Source organism: Hordeum vulgare, chromosome 2H (assembly GCF_904849725.1).
Source record: "Hordeum vulgare subsp. vulgare chromosome 2H, MorexV3_pseudomolecules_assembly, whole genome shotgun sequence".
NCBI lineage: Eukaryota > Viridiplantae > Streptophyta > Magnoliopsida > Poales > Poaceae > Hordeum > Hordeum vulgare.
This window is the reverse complement of record NC_058519.1, coordinates 553,463,153-553,478,036: the sequence shown is the minus strand read 5'-3', so window position 1 is coordinate 553,478,036 and position 14,884 is coordinate 553,463,153. Positions and strand designations below refer to the sequence as shown.

Below are 14,884 nucleotides of genomic sequence, written 5' to 3'. Positions count from 1 at the left end.
TATTCATAAATTTGCAAAAAATGAATTTTAAAAAGTTCACGCATTTTTAGAAGAAATTGAAGTTAAAATAAAAGAAATAGTAAACAGAATCACAGCCCCAAAATCTTCCCAAAACCGGACTGGATGCTTGGCAAAACCAACAATGAACTACCCTCGAAACCTCTTCATTAGTAGGCCCGCAGCAGGCACCAAATAGGATTCAACAAATAAACAGGTTTTAAGAAAAGGATCCTTAGGAGGGCTCGTGGGCTGACAGCCCAGTTTGAGCGCTCTAGATCCCTTTATTTTTCCTCTTCCTATTTCAGTTGGTTTTCCTAAAAATACAGACATTGTCTTTTTATAGATTTGAAAACTATTTAGTTTATATTTCTATAAAAAACATAAATAAAAACATGTTAGTGAATTTCTAAAGAATATTTTCAATAATTTCCTAAATTATTTTGTGCAGTGAGGCCGAACACTTGAATACTAATCGAGTCCGGAAGTTGGGAGCAGCTATGCTCCTTTGCTTGGCAAGAGACGTACTCCCTTTATAAAGAAATATAAAAGCTTTTAGGTCAACTTTGGAAGTATTGTGTGGTGTTCTAACTGAAAGATTATTTTCTAAATAGTTTCATTTTGATGAAATAATTATCCATCATGGTCTTATGGATAAAACTCAAGATCCCAAACATTTCATCTAGTACAGGAAGTGGTAGTGCTCCGTACAACGGAATTGAGTTTATCCCATAATTATTTCTGCTACTCTACTTGTAGTCCCTTCTTATCCCTTGGAGCGATGGCTAGGCGACCAGTACTGCGGGAGGTTTGCGGCAGTATCAGCAAATCAGAACAATTAGATGGTGCTAATTTAATCATTGACGTCAATTACAGCGTACCGGAGAATGACTAATTTTATTATATGAAACATGAAAGGAACAAGATAAATCTCTACTATTAAAGCAGGATGCGCCGCCGTGATGGTTCAACCAGCAATGATTCAACCTTACGCGAGGCGATAAGAAACCCACATCCCACGACCGAACGCACACAGAAAAAAACCACGCGTTCTCCACACCACCACGACCTACCTCCTCACGTCAGATCCCGCGGCTGCCGCTGCTCTGCTCTCCCCCGGCTCCCAAATGGCCGCCGCTGCCTCCTTCCTCGCCGCGCCCTCCCCGCTCGCCCGCCCGCGCCCGCGCCATTCCCTCCGCCACCTCGCGCGCGCCGCGGCCGCCAGGCCGCCGGCCGGCCCCTTCGCGCCCCCCGCCTCGCCGAGCCCGCGGAGACCGCTCCGGACCTGGCGCTGCGCGACCTGGCGGCGGGCCCCGTCGCCGAGGCTGCGCGGCGGGCGCTGGCGGCCGCCGCGGGGCCCCTGGTCATCGCGCTCGCCTCCGCCGCCGCGGTATGTGGGTCGGGTGAGATCTACGCCTTCATCGGCTGATTGATGGGGTCTCGCTGGGAGGAATTCTTGATGCGTTTTTGTTTGTCCCGACCGATTTATTGTTAAGATTAATTGTGCTTCAAGCTTCCAATCCTCGTTTTTGGTCTGCCTTGATTGCTGCTAGACCTTGATGACGATTTGATGTGGTTTGATTTTATCCACCTCCGAGCGACGGATCTGATTTCTTCTTGTTTCTGCTGTGCAACCTTACGTGGTGGTGGTGGTGTCCTCACCATGGGCAAGCAGAAGGCGGCCATGGCCGGCAAGCCCGACCCCAAGAACACCCGCCACGCCCTGGGCGACATCGGCAACATTGAGGCCAACAACCAGCGCGCCCCCTGGGCGACATTGCCAACGTCGTCAACCTCCTCGCGGCCGAAGGGTAAGGAGGAGAAACCCACTACCCATTCCAGTACGACCCCCTTCTTCTTCCTGTGGATCTTCCGCTAATGGTGCCTTCTTAGAAACAGGAAGCCGCAGCTACATGTGCCCGTGAACCGCCCCGTCACTCTCTCTTTCTTCTGAATAATAACTATGGCTTCCCCCTCACTCTCTCTTTCTTCTGAATAATAATGCATGGATTTGATGTATGTTTTCCCCCACAAAAGCTCGACTTCATTTGAATTTGGAATAGTGCAACTTCATATGCCAAAGATGGATTGTGTATCAAATTGGTTCGTCAGACTTTTGAGTAGTACTACTACTTAGTTTCAAGATCCTGTAAATTGAATGCATTCTCTGACAGGTCACACCTCCGTCATTGTCCTTATGCTCATATTCCTTGGAGGATCCTATGCTAACCCAGCTGCCCGTCGCCACGGTCAGCTGGATGTAAACCACAAGAAGCAGCCACTACAGACATCAGACCTTACAACATTGCCCACAGGGGTTCCAATGGCGAAATACCCGAAGAGACAGCTGCGACATATTTGGTAACCAGCTATGTACTCCTGCATCAGATCCAGATTGATATATTTTGATGCCACGTCAACTCCGTATTAAGTACTGAACCTAATAGTCCACAGTGCTCAACAAGACTATAATATAATTTTAGGAGTTAGGACAACACATTCACATGCCCAGCCGTAATGCAGGGAGGTGTATGCTGAAGCAATATCCCGAAGATCATGTAATGTCCAGATTATTAGCCTGTTATTATACTGATGGAGATTCTCTTAAGACTGAAATCTAATATCTTAATGAAAACCTGAATATACTTATGCATTGTTTATGGCAGAGGGCTATCGAGGAAGGTGCAGACTTCATAGAGACTGATATACTTGCATCAAAGGACGGACATCTGATATGTTCCCATGATGTAATCCTGGATACCACGACAGACATCGCGAACCGTACTGAGTTTACTGGCAGGAAGAGAACCTATGATGTCCAGGGAGTAAAGTTGACGGGATGGTTTATCGGTATGCGACACCATGTCTCGAGCTTCTTTTGTTGCACTTGCTATTTCTGACATTTTTGGCTATGAATCTACTTTGACTTTTGGAGTTCTTCTTGCTTCCAGTGGATTTTACTTTAAGAGAACTGAAATCACTGAGGGTGAAACAACGCTACAATTTCAGGGATCAACAGTATAATTGTATATCTTTTGTCTTCTCTCTCTCGCTCGCTTTTTCATATTGCATTATCTTTGTAAAATACTATTGACATCTCATCACTAATGAAATAAAATACAGTATAATTAGGATGCCTTGATCTGTATTATTTTCTATTTAAATGTTTCTATAAATATGTAATCCTTTTGCTCTTGCAACTGCTAATAATGTTCTCCTACTATATTTCAGGGAAGTACAATATTCTTACATTTGATGAGTTTATTTTGATTGCACTTCATGCTGACAGGGTGGTCGGAATATACCCAGAGATCAAGAATCCTATTTTCATCAACCAGCATGTAGGTGATTTTAACCTGACCAACTCCTGAGGACACTTTGTGTACTTATAAAAATGAACCAACTTTAATATCTACCGATTTCTTGACCTTTTTCACTATATGATTACGAAATAAACATGCAGGTCAAGTGGTCACGTGGCAAGAAGTTTGAGGACAAGTTTGTCGAGACGCTTCTCAAGTATGGCTACAAAGGCGAATACATGTCTAAAGATTGGCTTAAGAAGCCGCCATTCATCCTATCCTTTGCTCCAACTTCACTAATTTACATCTCAAACATGACAAATGCTCCAAAACTGCTTCTGATATACCCCACCACAGTTCCAACTGAAGATACCAACCAGGTAAGATCAACAGTAAGCACTACTTTCTTTCTCTACCAAGTTCATCACCGGAAAACAAATAGTTTTCGAAGACCATTTATAACCTGCAGTCATACTATGAGATAACTTCGAACGGTTATCTCGCGTTCATAAGGAAGTATGTAATTGGGATTGGGCCATGGAAGGATACGATTATCCCCCCAAACAATAACCATCTAGGCCCTGCAACCGATCTTGTGGCACGGGCACACACTCTGAATCTTCAGGTGAGCAACAAATTTCTCGCTGTTATACATGTACATATATACGTATGCCAGGTCTTAGATGACAGTACCATGCTGAATCATGGTGGCGTTGTAGGTGCATCCATACACATTCAGAAATGAGAATTCATTCTTGCACTTCAACTTCCATCAAGACCCTTATGCTGAGTATGAGTACTCGCTGAGAGAGATCGGAGTCGACGCGCTGTTCACCGATTTCACCGGTAGTTTGCACAAGTACCAGGAGTGGACAGCTCCACACCAAAGGAAGGAAAAGAAATGCACAGGAACTCCTGCTTAGGTTGCCAAGTCTGCACCGCTGAAGATTATCCAAGCCCGGCGCCATAGTTGTTGTAGAGATAGATTAGAATCTGATTGTGTAACTTATCTCTCTCTATATATCCCATGTGCTCACTTCTCTTGTCCATGTTCTGTGGAGAATTTGAGAGGAGAGGTTGCACATTAGTTTGATTATCATAGGTTTGCACATATACATGTTTGCTTACAAATTTCATACTACTCAACTGTCTTACAGATTCCTGTGCATATTTATGAATGATTTCTTGTTTTCAATTTAATTCTGGCAGATAGAATACAAGGAGCATGATCATGGACAATTTCATGTATGTATATTGTTGTTGTGGTACAAGGTTAGGTGTGTAATATATTCAGGTATGTGCGTGACATTATTTTTTATAGTATTGCATACATAATTGCTTACAGTATAATTCAAAATCAAGCCTCATACCTCATTATCTATGTTTACTTTGTATCTTGCATACTAAGACAACCCGTTTTAACAAAACCCACACTTTGTAGCATTGTACCACTAAGGATTTAGCTTATATTTCCTTTTCTCGTGATTCTATAGATGGTCAAAGCATGACTGCATGAGTATAAACAACTACATCAGCCATGAGGGTCTTCAGGTCTGCTCTAAAATTAGATCTTGTAGTTATTCTAAACTGATATACTGGTACGTGTACGTGGAATCAGAAATCATACTTCAACTGCTTCTCAAGCATATTACTATCTTCCAATTCTATAATATTTATTTCCTATGTCGGTACTATTAACCTATTCATTGGTTCGTATCTTCTCAATCTTGTTCATTCTGTATGTTGTATCTGCATCGGAGTATACGTTAACCAATCAGAGATGTATACTCCTAATGCTTTTTCTTACAATTGTGTGGGTGATTGTGATGCACATATTTCTAGCAGTAGCTGTGCTACCTGCTATTTGCAGTCTGTAGGTTATGTTGTTTTGGCAGTCGAAAGAAATTGTATGGTGCGACTGTCTTGGATGTGATGTCGTTTTGGGAGCTTGTATTGGACATCTATATTCTTTGGTGTGAATAAAACCATGAATAAAGAGTCCAATTTTTTAGATTTTAGCATGGAAAAAAGGATGTGGTGAGTGAACTTAACCAGTCTGGTGCTACATTTAGACTTGAACAGATTTAGTTTATTCATGGTTCAATTGAACAGATAGTGTTTATTTATATTATCTCTACTATTAAAGGGGGATCTGTCGTTTATCGTGATGGTTCGATCATGACAATCCTCCCGTCGCTAGCACGTCCACCGCTAGCAGTTCCATCGATTTTTTTTCATCCCTCCATAAACCAATCGATTAAATACAGAATAAATCCGGTTCACAGGGCAAACCCTCTACCTCCCTGGTTCACAGGGCAAACCCTCTAACCATCTCGTCCCCTACGCTCTCCAACCGCACGGCCCCTCCGATCTCGCCGCTCGATGCCAGCCACCCCCACGCCGCCAACCACTCGGCCCCGCTGCCACTCAGCCCGCCGCCCCTTCTCGGCACCGCAACTGCTTCATCCCCACTTCCCTTTATCGCCGCCAACCGACGTGATGCCGCACACGCCCCCGACGCTGGCGGATCAGACTAGGGATTGGCGGAACATGCATGGGAATGGGAAGCCGTTCCCGTGGTATGCGGCGAGGGACGACGACCTCAAGGTTGCGCTGTGGTGGGAGAAGAAGGCACAGAGATGACTCGTGCGAAACGGCTGCTGGACCTGCCGAGATGGAGCAGTTGCGGCGAGCGGGGTGGGGGACGGGTGGGTGCTGGCCAAGAAGTCCGGGTGAAGTACGATATGGTGGAGTCCGTGCATGGTGTGTGGTCCCGCGGCCAGGATGTTGTCGCCGTCCGGTTCCTCGAGCCGCTCCGAGATGAATAGAGCAATGGAGATCCTTGAGGTACGTAGGTCTGGTTCATAGATGGATGAAGCAAGGGAGATCCTGAGGTGTGTACATCCTTGACGGATTGTTTGTGCTTTAACCAGGATCTCATCGTCGGAAGAGGTGGAGGAGGTGGTGAACCAGAGGAAGATGCAGGGCCAGCAGTACAGGTGCCCGCACAACGTCACCACCGGCTCCATCGTCGTCTCTAGGCAGATGCTGCGATTTTTATTGTATAATTGGTATGCACTTCATAGTATATACTACTTGAGTACAACTTAGGTTATGTCAGTGTGTTGACAACTATGCTTCATTTAGAAGTATGATGCAGCAGCTGCAGGTTTATAATCAGGGATAACATATCTGCAGATGGTTTATCGTTCTTATTATTGCTGTTATGATTTACAATTTGTATATTCGAAATTCATGTTTTCTCTTATTTTCCCCAAATACAATGGTTTTGGTGGCCAAATTAAAAATAGAGAAGCCATCTGGCCTTCCGGTGGGAGCACAAACTTGTGCATGAAAAACATGTAAGATGTTAGGAAATCATTCTGTAATGTAGTATCCATCCTAAGTTGTTGTTACCTTGTGAAAAGGTGATCGTGTGGAAGAGCACAAGCTATTATTGTTGTGTCCTGTGCGTGCACACACATACAATGTTAATCTAATAGTGTTTATTACCATGTGAAAAATATCACAACTTGACACGGACGAACTCTCTTTTCTGTTATAAGAACATGAGTGTCTTGCGGCTGTGGCCATGGTTATAGCAGAGCTTATTTTGGTGACTAATATCAAGACTTGAGATGTACCGTAGTTTTCCTGTTGAATTAATTCCATTTAGAATCCCTCTACTCGAGGTAGACAAGCAAAATGAGCAGTGCTTTTCCCATCATGATATGAAAGCCTTGATCCTTGCTTCCTACCGAAATAAGCACGCTCCAGTGTCTTATGAGTTGTGACATATTTCTGCTAGAAAATGATCTGGGTCTGTGATGTGCAACTTTGGAAAAAGGGAACATGGAGCAAGTATGGTAGGCACTGCAAGATTTAGCCAATGGCTTGATCTTCTCTATCCCACCTTCCTGAGTACCTCCTCTCCTTCGCTGCCCCAAGCAATGGCTTCATCTTCTTTGTCTATGTAGATGTGAGCAGAGGGCCAAACCTCTAGGCGAGCTCCTCAAAGCTAAAAGCATGGTTTATTTTTTCCATGAAAGCATTCACATCTGAAGCTTTTTTTCATCCCCAGCATGGATTTCTGATTGACTTGATTCAGTTTTGATTCTACAGTGTGGAGATGGTTCTTACTTATCAGGGATACTGGTGAGCTTGCACGGTGTAGCAGCCTAGAGAGGTGGCCGACGATGCACCTGTGAAGCAACAATAATCACGTCTCATACCAACACGCCAAGATGAGATTCAGCCAATCCCTCTCTCTGTATATATGCAAGCTTGAGTTATGTGCTCTGTTTCCTCCTCCCTTTTTTTAATTAGTGGATCTCTCACTGAGCAGAGCATGTTCTTTAGGTCGGCAACATAAATGATATAACTAAATTATCTTCATCATAATTGAGTAATTGTTGGCTAAATTATCTTCATTATAATTAAAGAATTGTTGGCGTTGGCCATGTCCATTAGGCAGGGATTTTCAGGGATTTCAGGGAATATAACGATTTTCTGTTGTTTTCTCAGTTAACAGCTTAAAATATAATATTTCAGGGAAAAAAGTAATATCACATTCTGAAGGTTTGTTTCCTTATATATGGGCGAGGAGTCCTTAAAATGTGAAGTATTGTAGGTTTCTAACCATGTACATAGGTGGTATGCAGCTAAGCACTCAAGCTATGATTATGTTATGTATCGATTAATAGTGCTAATCACTATTTGTTCAAGCATTGAATAGCTAAAACCTACTCAAATGTATATGCTCTTTCGAAGGAACTAATGTGACTAAAGAAATTGATTGATGACAAGGCATGCATTTCTTATGCATCGGAATCAGATTCAGAATGTATGATGAATGGTTTCTTTTGTGGCCATGTTAAAAATATAGGAAGCAACTTCTCATGAGCCAAATTTTTTTGGGTGTGTTGTACCCAGGAAATCTTATGGTTCCATGTGTACTGTTTGATTGTGTATATCCAAAGTTTTTTTGTTGCTTACTCAAAAAATTGCTTTATTTACTTCGATTAATCTGTTGGTAGCCAAAAAAAACTGTTTCTTCGTGCATAAATGTATACTGTTCATTATTCGGGTGAAATGAGTGAAACTATCGTTTTTTATCGGTTTCCAGGGAGGATCATTTCTCTGTGCATGATCCATGACCTGGTAACCAATGTTTATATATTTAGTTTTTATAAAATCCTTGACCTAGCATTGCTTAAAGTAGGAAGTGAGGTGCTGATGGTTACTAAGTATTATGTTATTATTTAACTAAGATGCTCTGTTTCTTTTTTCAAGTAGGAAGTGATGAATCGAACGGGGAGAAAGGACACTTTATCTTCGACCATTCTTGACTGTGACCCATCCACGACCAGCATATAGTGAGTGAAGTTAACCACTCAGTCCAATTTGGTGCTACATTTATATTTGACTATGGTTTGTTCTACTGGAATTAGAGACTTAGCATGAACCTATCAGATTTGATTTCCGTTTTCAAGAGAAGGAGATGTTATCTATGACATATTTGTGGGTATTGGCTGAATTTCTACCGCAGTTATACAAAAAATATCTGTTGTATATGCAAATGAACAAACATTGTTTATTATCTAAGGACAAATGCAAAAATCGAATGTGCGCAAGTGTTGTTTTGGATTATATGCACATGTTCATATCTGATTTTGTATAGGATTTGAGAACACTATATGTAGAACACAACACATTTTCCTTCAGAAAGAAATGGGTAGATTTTGCATTTAAAGTTTGTGAATCGTTATGAAGGGCACTCAATACGTGTTATAGAAGCTGCCGATGCGATGACTCTTACAGAGTTGCTCTAAATTTGATGTTCCGTGGCAACGCACGGGCGTTCAACTAGTAAGTTGTAAATGATGGATCTTTAGGAGAAATACAGAAAACCTACAGTAGCCCTAAGAAACCAAAATGATAAACAACCATGTGGCAAACACACGAACGAGAGAAAAACGTAAGAACACTTAATGTGAGAAAATCCAAATGTGTTTAGGATTCACCCAAACATACATTCAAGATGCACCTACAAATGCAAAAGTGAGAAAATCTCATGTGTCTGCAAAAACAACTATAATGGGGTGATTCATTTTGTGCACCGCTGTCCGTTTGGGTCGGTGCGGACACGAAAAGCGGCCCAACGCATCGACCCAAACGAACGCGCGTCCGGTTTTCGTCCGTGGATGACCCATTCTCGGCCCATTTTTGAGCTGGATTTGCATCGGCGCGGACACGCGACGGACGCGCGCACGCTCACCTTCTCTTTCCCCGGGCCCGTTGGTCGGAGGCACATTGGCCTCCCTCCATCCAACCCTCGCCCGCCTCCTTCGTCGCCGTCGCCGCCGCCCATTTTTTCGGCGAATCTGCCAGCTGTCGGCGCCTCCACATCCGCCCAGCAATGCCACTCACTCCCACGCCGCCCGCCGCCGCCGTCTTGCCGTCGGAGAGCCAACTGCTTCCCACTCCCACGCCCCCCACCACACAGCCCATCGGGAAGCCACCTCGCCGCCCGGTCAGATCCTCACCGGCCCACTCGTCGGACGCCGGCAGGGCATCTAGCTGGTTGGTGCGCGCCGCTACTCCCTTCGATGGTCGTTTCCTTCGTCGACGCCCGCAAGCTGTTCGACAGTTTGCCAAGGTACAAAATGGACTCCGCCGACGAGTTCTTTTTTCACAATTTCCTTTGCGACTCCGACGATTCGTCGTCCGATGACGAGGAGGAGGTATTGGCTGCTGTGTTGGTCCATCACCACCTCAACAACCAGTGGCGTTGTTCCGTGGCTCCATTTCGGGCCACCTTCCGGCATTGAATCGCAACCGAGAGAGCGGGCATTTCCTTCTTTGTAAGGACTACTTTGATACAACAAACCCGTTGTTCAAACATCAAAAATTCCGCCATCGTTTCCGTATGAGTAGGCATCTTTTCAATCGTATTAGAGAGGGGGTGGTCGGCTATGATGACTATTTCGAGTGCAAAGAGGATGCTGTTGGCAAGATAGGTTTTTCCTCTTATCAGAATGCACTGCCGCCATCCGAATGCTTGCATACGGAATGCCCGGTGATCTTATCAACGAGTACATCTGTATGAGTGAGTCTACTTGCCTAGAGTCCCTGTATAAGTTCTGCAAGGCTGTTATTGCTGTGTTTGACCATGACTACATGAGAAAGCCGACTGCTGAAGATATAACCCGTTTGTTGGCGATGAATGCCAGCAGGGGCTTCTCAGGGATGCTTGGTAGCATAGATTGCATGCACTGGGAGTGAAAAAACTGCGCTTCTGCTTGGCAAGGGCAGGATAAGGTCCATGTCAAGGCTTGCACTGTCACACTAGAGGCCGTGACGTCTGAAGATCTCTGGATTTGGCACTCTTTCTTTGGCATGGCCGGATCACACAATGACATTAACGTGCTTTAGCGCTCACCGGTGTTTTCTAGGATTGCCGAAGGCAACAGCCCACCGGTGAACTTTACGGTCAACGGCCACAACTACGACAAAGGATACCACCCGGATGACGGTATCTATCCTCAGTGGACCACTATTGTCAAGACAATACCCAAGCCCGTCGGAGAGAAGAGGAAACGATTTGCCCAAGAGCAAGAGGGTGCTAGGAAGGATGTCGAGCGCGCCTTTGGTGTTTTGCAATCTCGATGGGGCATCATTCGGTATCCTGATAATACCTGGAGCACGCAGAAACTGTAGGAGGTGATGATTGCTTGTGTGATCATGCATAATATGCTCGTAGAAGACGAGCGCCCGGAACGTCTGTACGATCAAGGGTTTCAGTTTAAGGTGAGAATATTGCGCCTGAGCATGAAGGAGCGGCAACGTTGGAACAGTTCACCCAATTTTATCAAGACATGCTTGATTGGGAAACTCACGTGCAACTGCAAAATGATTTGGTTGATCATATGTGAGCTCATGTTGGCAATCAATAGATTGGGAAACTCACGTGCAACTGCAAAACGTTATTCCAAGTAGATCCTCCGGTTTCGGTTATTGCAGCATGTGAGCTCATGTTGGCAATCAAACCGCTCGCACGTTGAGCATATGTAAACTGCTGCGCTTGGTTCGCCGTTTTGCAGCAGTTTACAAGCGGAAAAAATACCTCTGTAACCGGAACCGGAGGATCTACTTGGAATTACGTTTTTTGCATTGTAAACTTTACACTTGGTTTTGCATTACAGTTGTAATCTGCTTGCAATCCGCGTGTTTTTGAAACACTCCTCCATCCATCGTTTTTGCTCTGTATCCAGAGCAGGATATCTGCTTGCCGCTTGCCCACCGCCACCGCCACCTCCACCTCCTCACATCGCGGCCGCCGCGGTTCTCATCGCGCTCCTCGCCCCCATCTGAGACTCCGACGTCTCCTCGTTCCCGCTCACGCAGACGCAATCCCTGTCCTCGACCTCTCCGCGGAGCTCTTCGGCGGTGTGGCCGAGGCGTGCGAGGTCGGCGGCGGTCTGGGCTCTCTCGACCGCGACCGCTGTTGCCCCGTCCTCGCGGCCTGGCTCTTCGCGGCGCATGGACCGCCCTACCGCCTCGACCTCTCCACGGAGCTCTTCGGCGGCGTGGCCATGGCGTGCGAGGCCGGCGGCGGTCCGGGCTCTCTCGACCACGGCCGCTGCTGCCCCGTCCTCGCGGCCTGGCTCTTCACGGCGCATGCGTGCACGACGCTGTCCGTCCTGGTGCCGGCGCCGGTGCCCGCGGGCGAGTGCGTGGACGGGGACGAGAAATAAGACGAACGAGGCGCATCCGAGACCTCACTTGTATATCGGGTTGTATTTTACCGATCTTCAGTAATATACAGTGGTAATCAATATACAGTTGTAAAATTTTACTGGGATTCCAAGCGGGGCCTTAGCCGGTGACCATCGTTTTGCAGGCACAGCAACATGAGCTTCGCCTCGGTGTTGGCGGTAAGGTATGGTTTGTCACGCAGCTCTTTAAGATGCTAAGAACATTTAGTCCCATCAATTCTGTAATGGAGACGTGGCCAGTTTCAATGCTCAAATCAAGAGTGGACAATGCAGCAAGCACACTATAGAATAACCTGTGCGCGGCGCCACCGCACACAATAGCGGAAAAAGTTTATTTTAAACCGTGAATTCGTAGAGGTTCGACGAATCAAATCCTTAAGTCTAAATCTTTGTCGTTTGCACCCTGAACTACGAAATCCCGGTCTAAATCGAATCCTGGATTCGTTTGCCAAACCGGGATTGCAAAAAAATATTGTATTCAAGCTTTCATCAGTCCTAAATAGAACCCTGTCGTATGCCACGAGTGGTACTGGGTCTGCTTCATCAGCCGTAGCTCGGGCGAGATGTGGCCTTCGAGCTTTCACTACTAGGAAAAACCTTATAGACAGGACCTCGGTAGTAGCGCTGGAAAAAAGGAAGCGGTGCTGCTAATTAGTAGTAGCGCTGATCCGGCGAAGCGCTACTACTAACACCTTAGCAGTAGCACTGGATATATACCCAGCGCTACTGCTAAAGGAGACCCAACAAGGTGCACCGATGGTAGCGTTAGTAGCAGCGCGCGCTTGTGTAAAGCGTTACTGATAAGCTGAATAGCAGTAGCGCTTGCCTTAAACGAGCGCTGCTGCTAAGTATATCTACTCCACCTTATCTAGCCGGCCGCCCCTCCTACTCCCCTCCGCTCCAATTCACTCTCCCCCCGCACCCCCCGTTGTTCGCCGCCGCCGCCGTTCCCGTCGCCCGTCGTCTGCCGCCCTCGCCGTTCCCATCGCTCATCGTCCGCCGCCGCCCTCCCTCTCCGTTTAGCCCCCTCCCCATCCCGCTCCGGTAAGCCCCCCACCCCCTCCAGGCGCCGCCGCCCCCCTCCCCTCCCGCTGCTGCCATTTTGATTTTAGGATCATCGGTTTGGTGAGATGGACAGTTTTAATTCCATGGTTGGAGCTGATGAATTTTTTATGTTACACTAATGTTAAAATGGTGTTTACGGTTCTAGTGGTGTTTTTGGTTACACTAATGATTTTTTGATGTTTAGGACAGTGGTGTTTAGGACAGTTTTGATGGTTACACTAATAATTTTTTTATGTTACACTAGTAAAATAAAATGAGCACGAACCACGTGAACCTGGAATGATGGGCTAATGAGTAGGAGCTATAGTTCCAGCGCTGTTTATGGTTCAAGATGTCATCTTGAGATATATGTTAATAAGAAAATCAAGATATGTTTGTTGAAGATCTTTTGATGGGCTAACTTTGGAGAGGAAAAAGGACACATACATATTTCACCAACCTACAACACTTAAATGACATGTTGGACTCATCCAAGGGATAGAAAGAGTCACACAAAGATAATGAATGAGCTAACTAACCAACTAATTAACTAATTAGTTAATTAATCAATTAATGAAGACTACAAATATCATCCTTTTGTTGGTGTTAATGCAAAAAACAGTAGTGAGTTTCTCACTTTTGCTTGCTAAGTTGTGCTAAGTTTTGTCGGAATGTCCGAGTGGTCTATGTTTTGCCGGAATGTTGATTCATTTCCGTTCCGGCAAATTTCAGGCACTCCATATGTCCACTTTTTAGCAAACGTCATGCCGAAAATTTCCGTGAATTTCGACATGACTAGTGCTAGAAACTAGGACATATGGAGTGCTTGGGAATCGCTCGAAAGGGTAATGGATCAACATTCCAACCAAATATAGGTCCCTTTTTATTATTCATGCTTCTGTTTATGTATAGATGTTCAATTCTTTCGATATAGTGTCATGGTTGTTGTTTACACATTTACAAACATGTTCCATGGATTATAAGTTAAATTACCACATTAAAACAGGAAATGTCTCACAATGAATATTGGGAGTGTGAATATTGCGGCGACTGTCGGGGTATGTGTGACACGCCTCACCTACGAGACGATAGGTTCTTCAGCATGAAGCTTGACGAGAATGGAGATATGTTCCTCCCTTGCCATGCAAGAAGATATGTGTTGGAGAGGCTCGGTTTCGAAGACCACGAGAGAATGGAGACGAGGAGCACTAACCCGAGGACTATACATGGTCACACATTTGTTATCAAAGTATATAATTCAGTTTTCACATAGAAATAGGGTGCCCAAATTGGGAAGATCTTTGCAAGGCATATGGATTTCAGGAGGGTATGGAAATAACCTTCGATCTTCGTCCTGAAGATAATATGCCAGGCAACATCGACATTTGGATGGTTGTTGATATGCTTCCTGTATTACCTCCATGTGAGTTCCTCAACCATATTTGTCAAGTAATTTGCATTCTATATTTAGAAATAGTTGGTGTTCATCCATATACTAAATTTGTTAAATTATAATTTACAGCTTATTTCATTTTTTGAGTGAATTACGGAAATTAATTGTCACGACACACTACACGTATGGATCACATCTAACTTGGAAGGAGAATGATGTTCTTCTCTACTTTCTTGTTAGTGTCCTGGTTTCTAGGGATTACTTCCCGTATAATTTGGGAATTGGCCAAAATTATACATTTTACATGCCACTAGTGCATAGATTGAGGCCGGATGACATTCACCGAAGTATCTTGGTAAGAGTTTCCTAAT

General features: G+C 44.9%; 1 pseudogene; it reads left to right on the top strand.

The window, feature by feature from the left end:
- The first annotated feature begins 1,660 nt into the window (after positions 1-1,660).
- Positions 1,661-4,222, top strand: LOC123428631 (annotated as a pseudogene).
- The last annotated feature ends 10,662 nt before the right edge of the window (positions 4,223-14,884 follow it).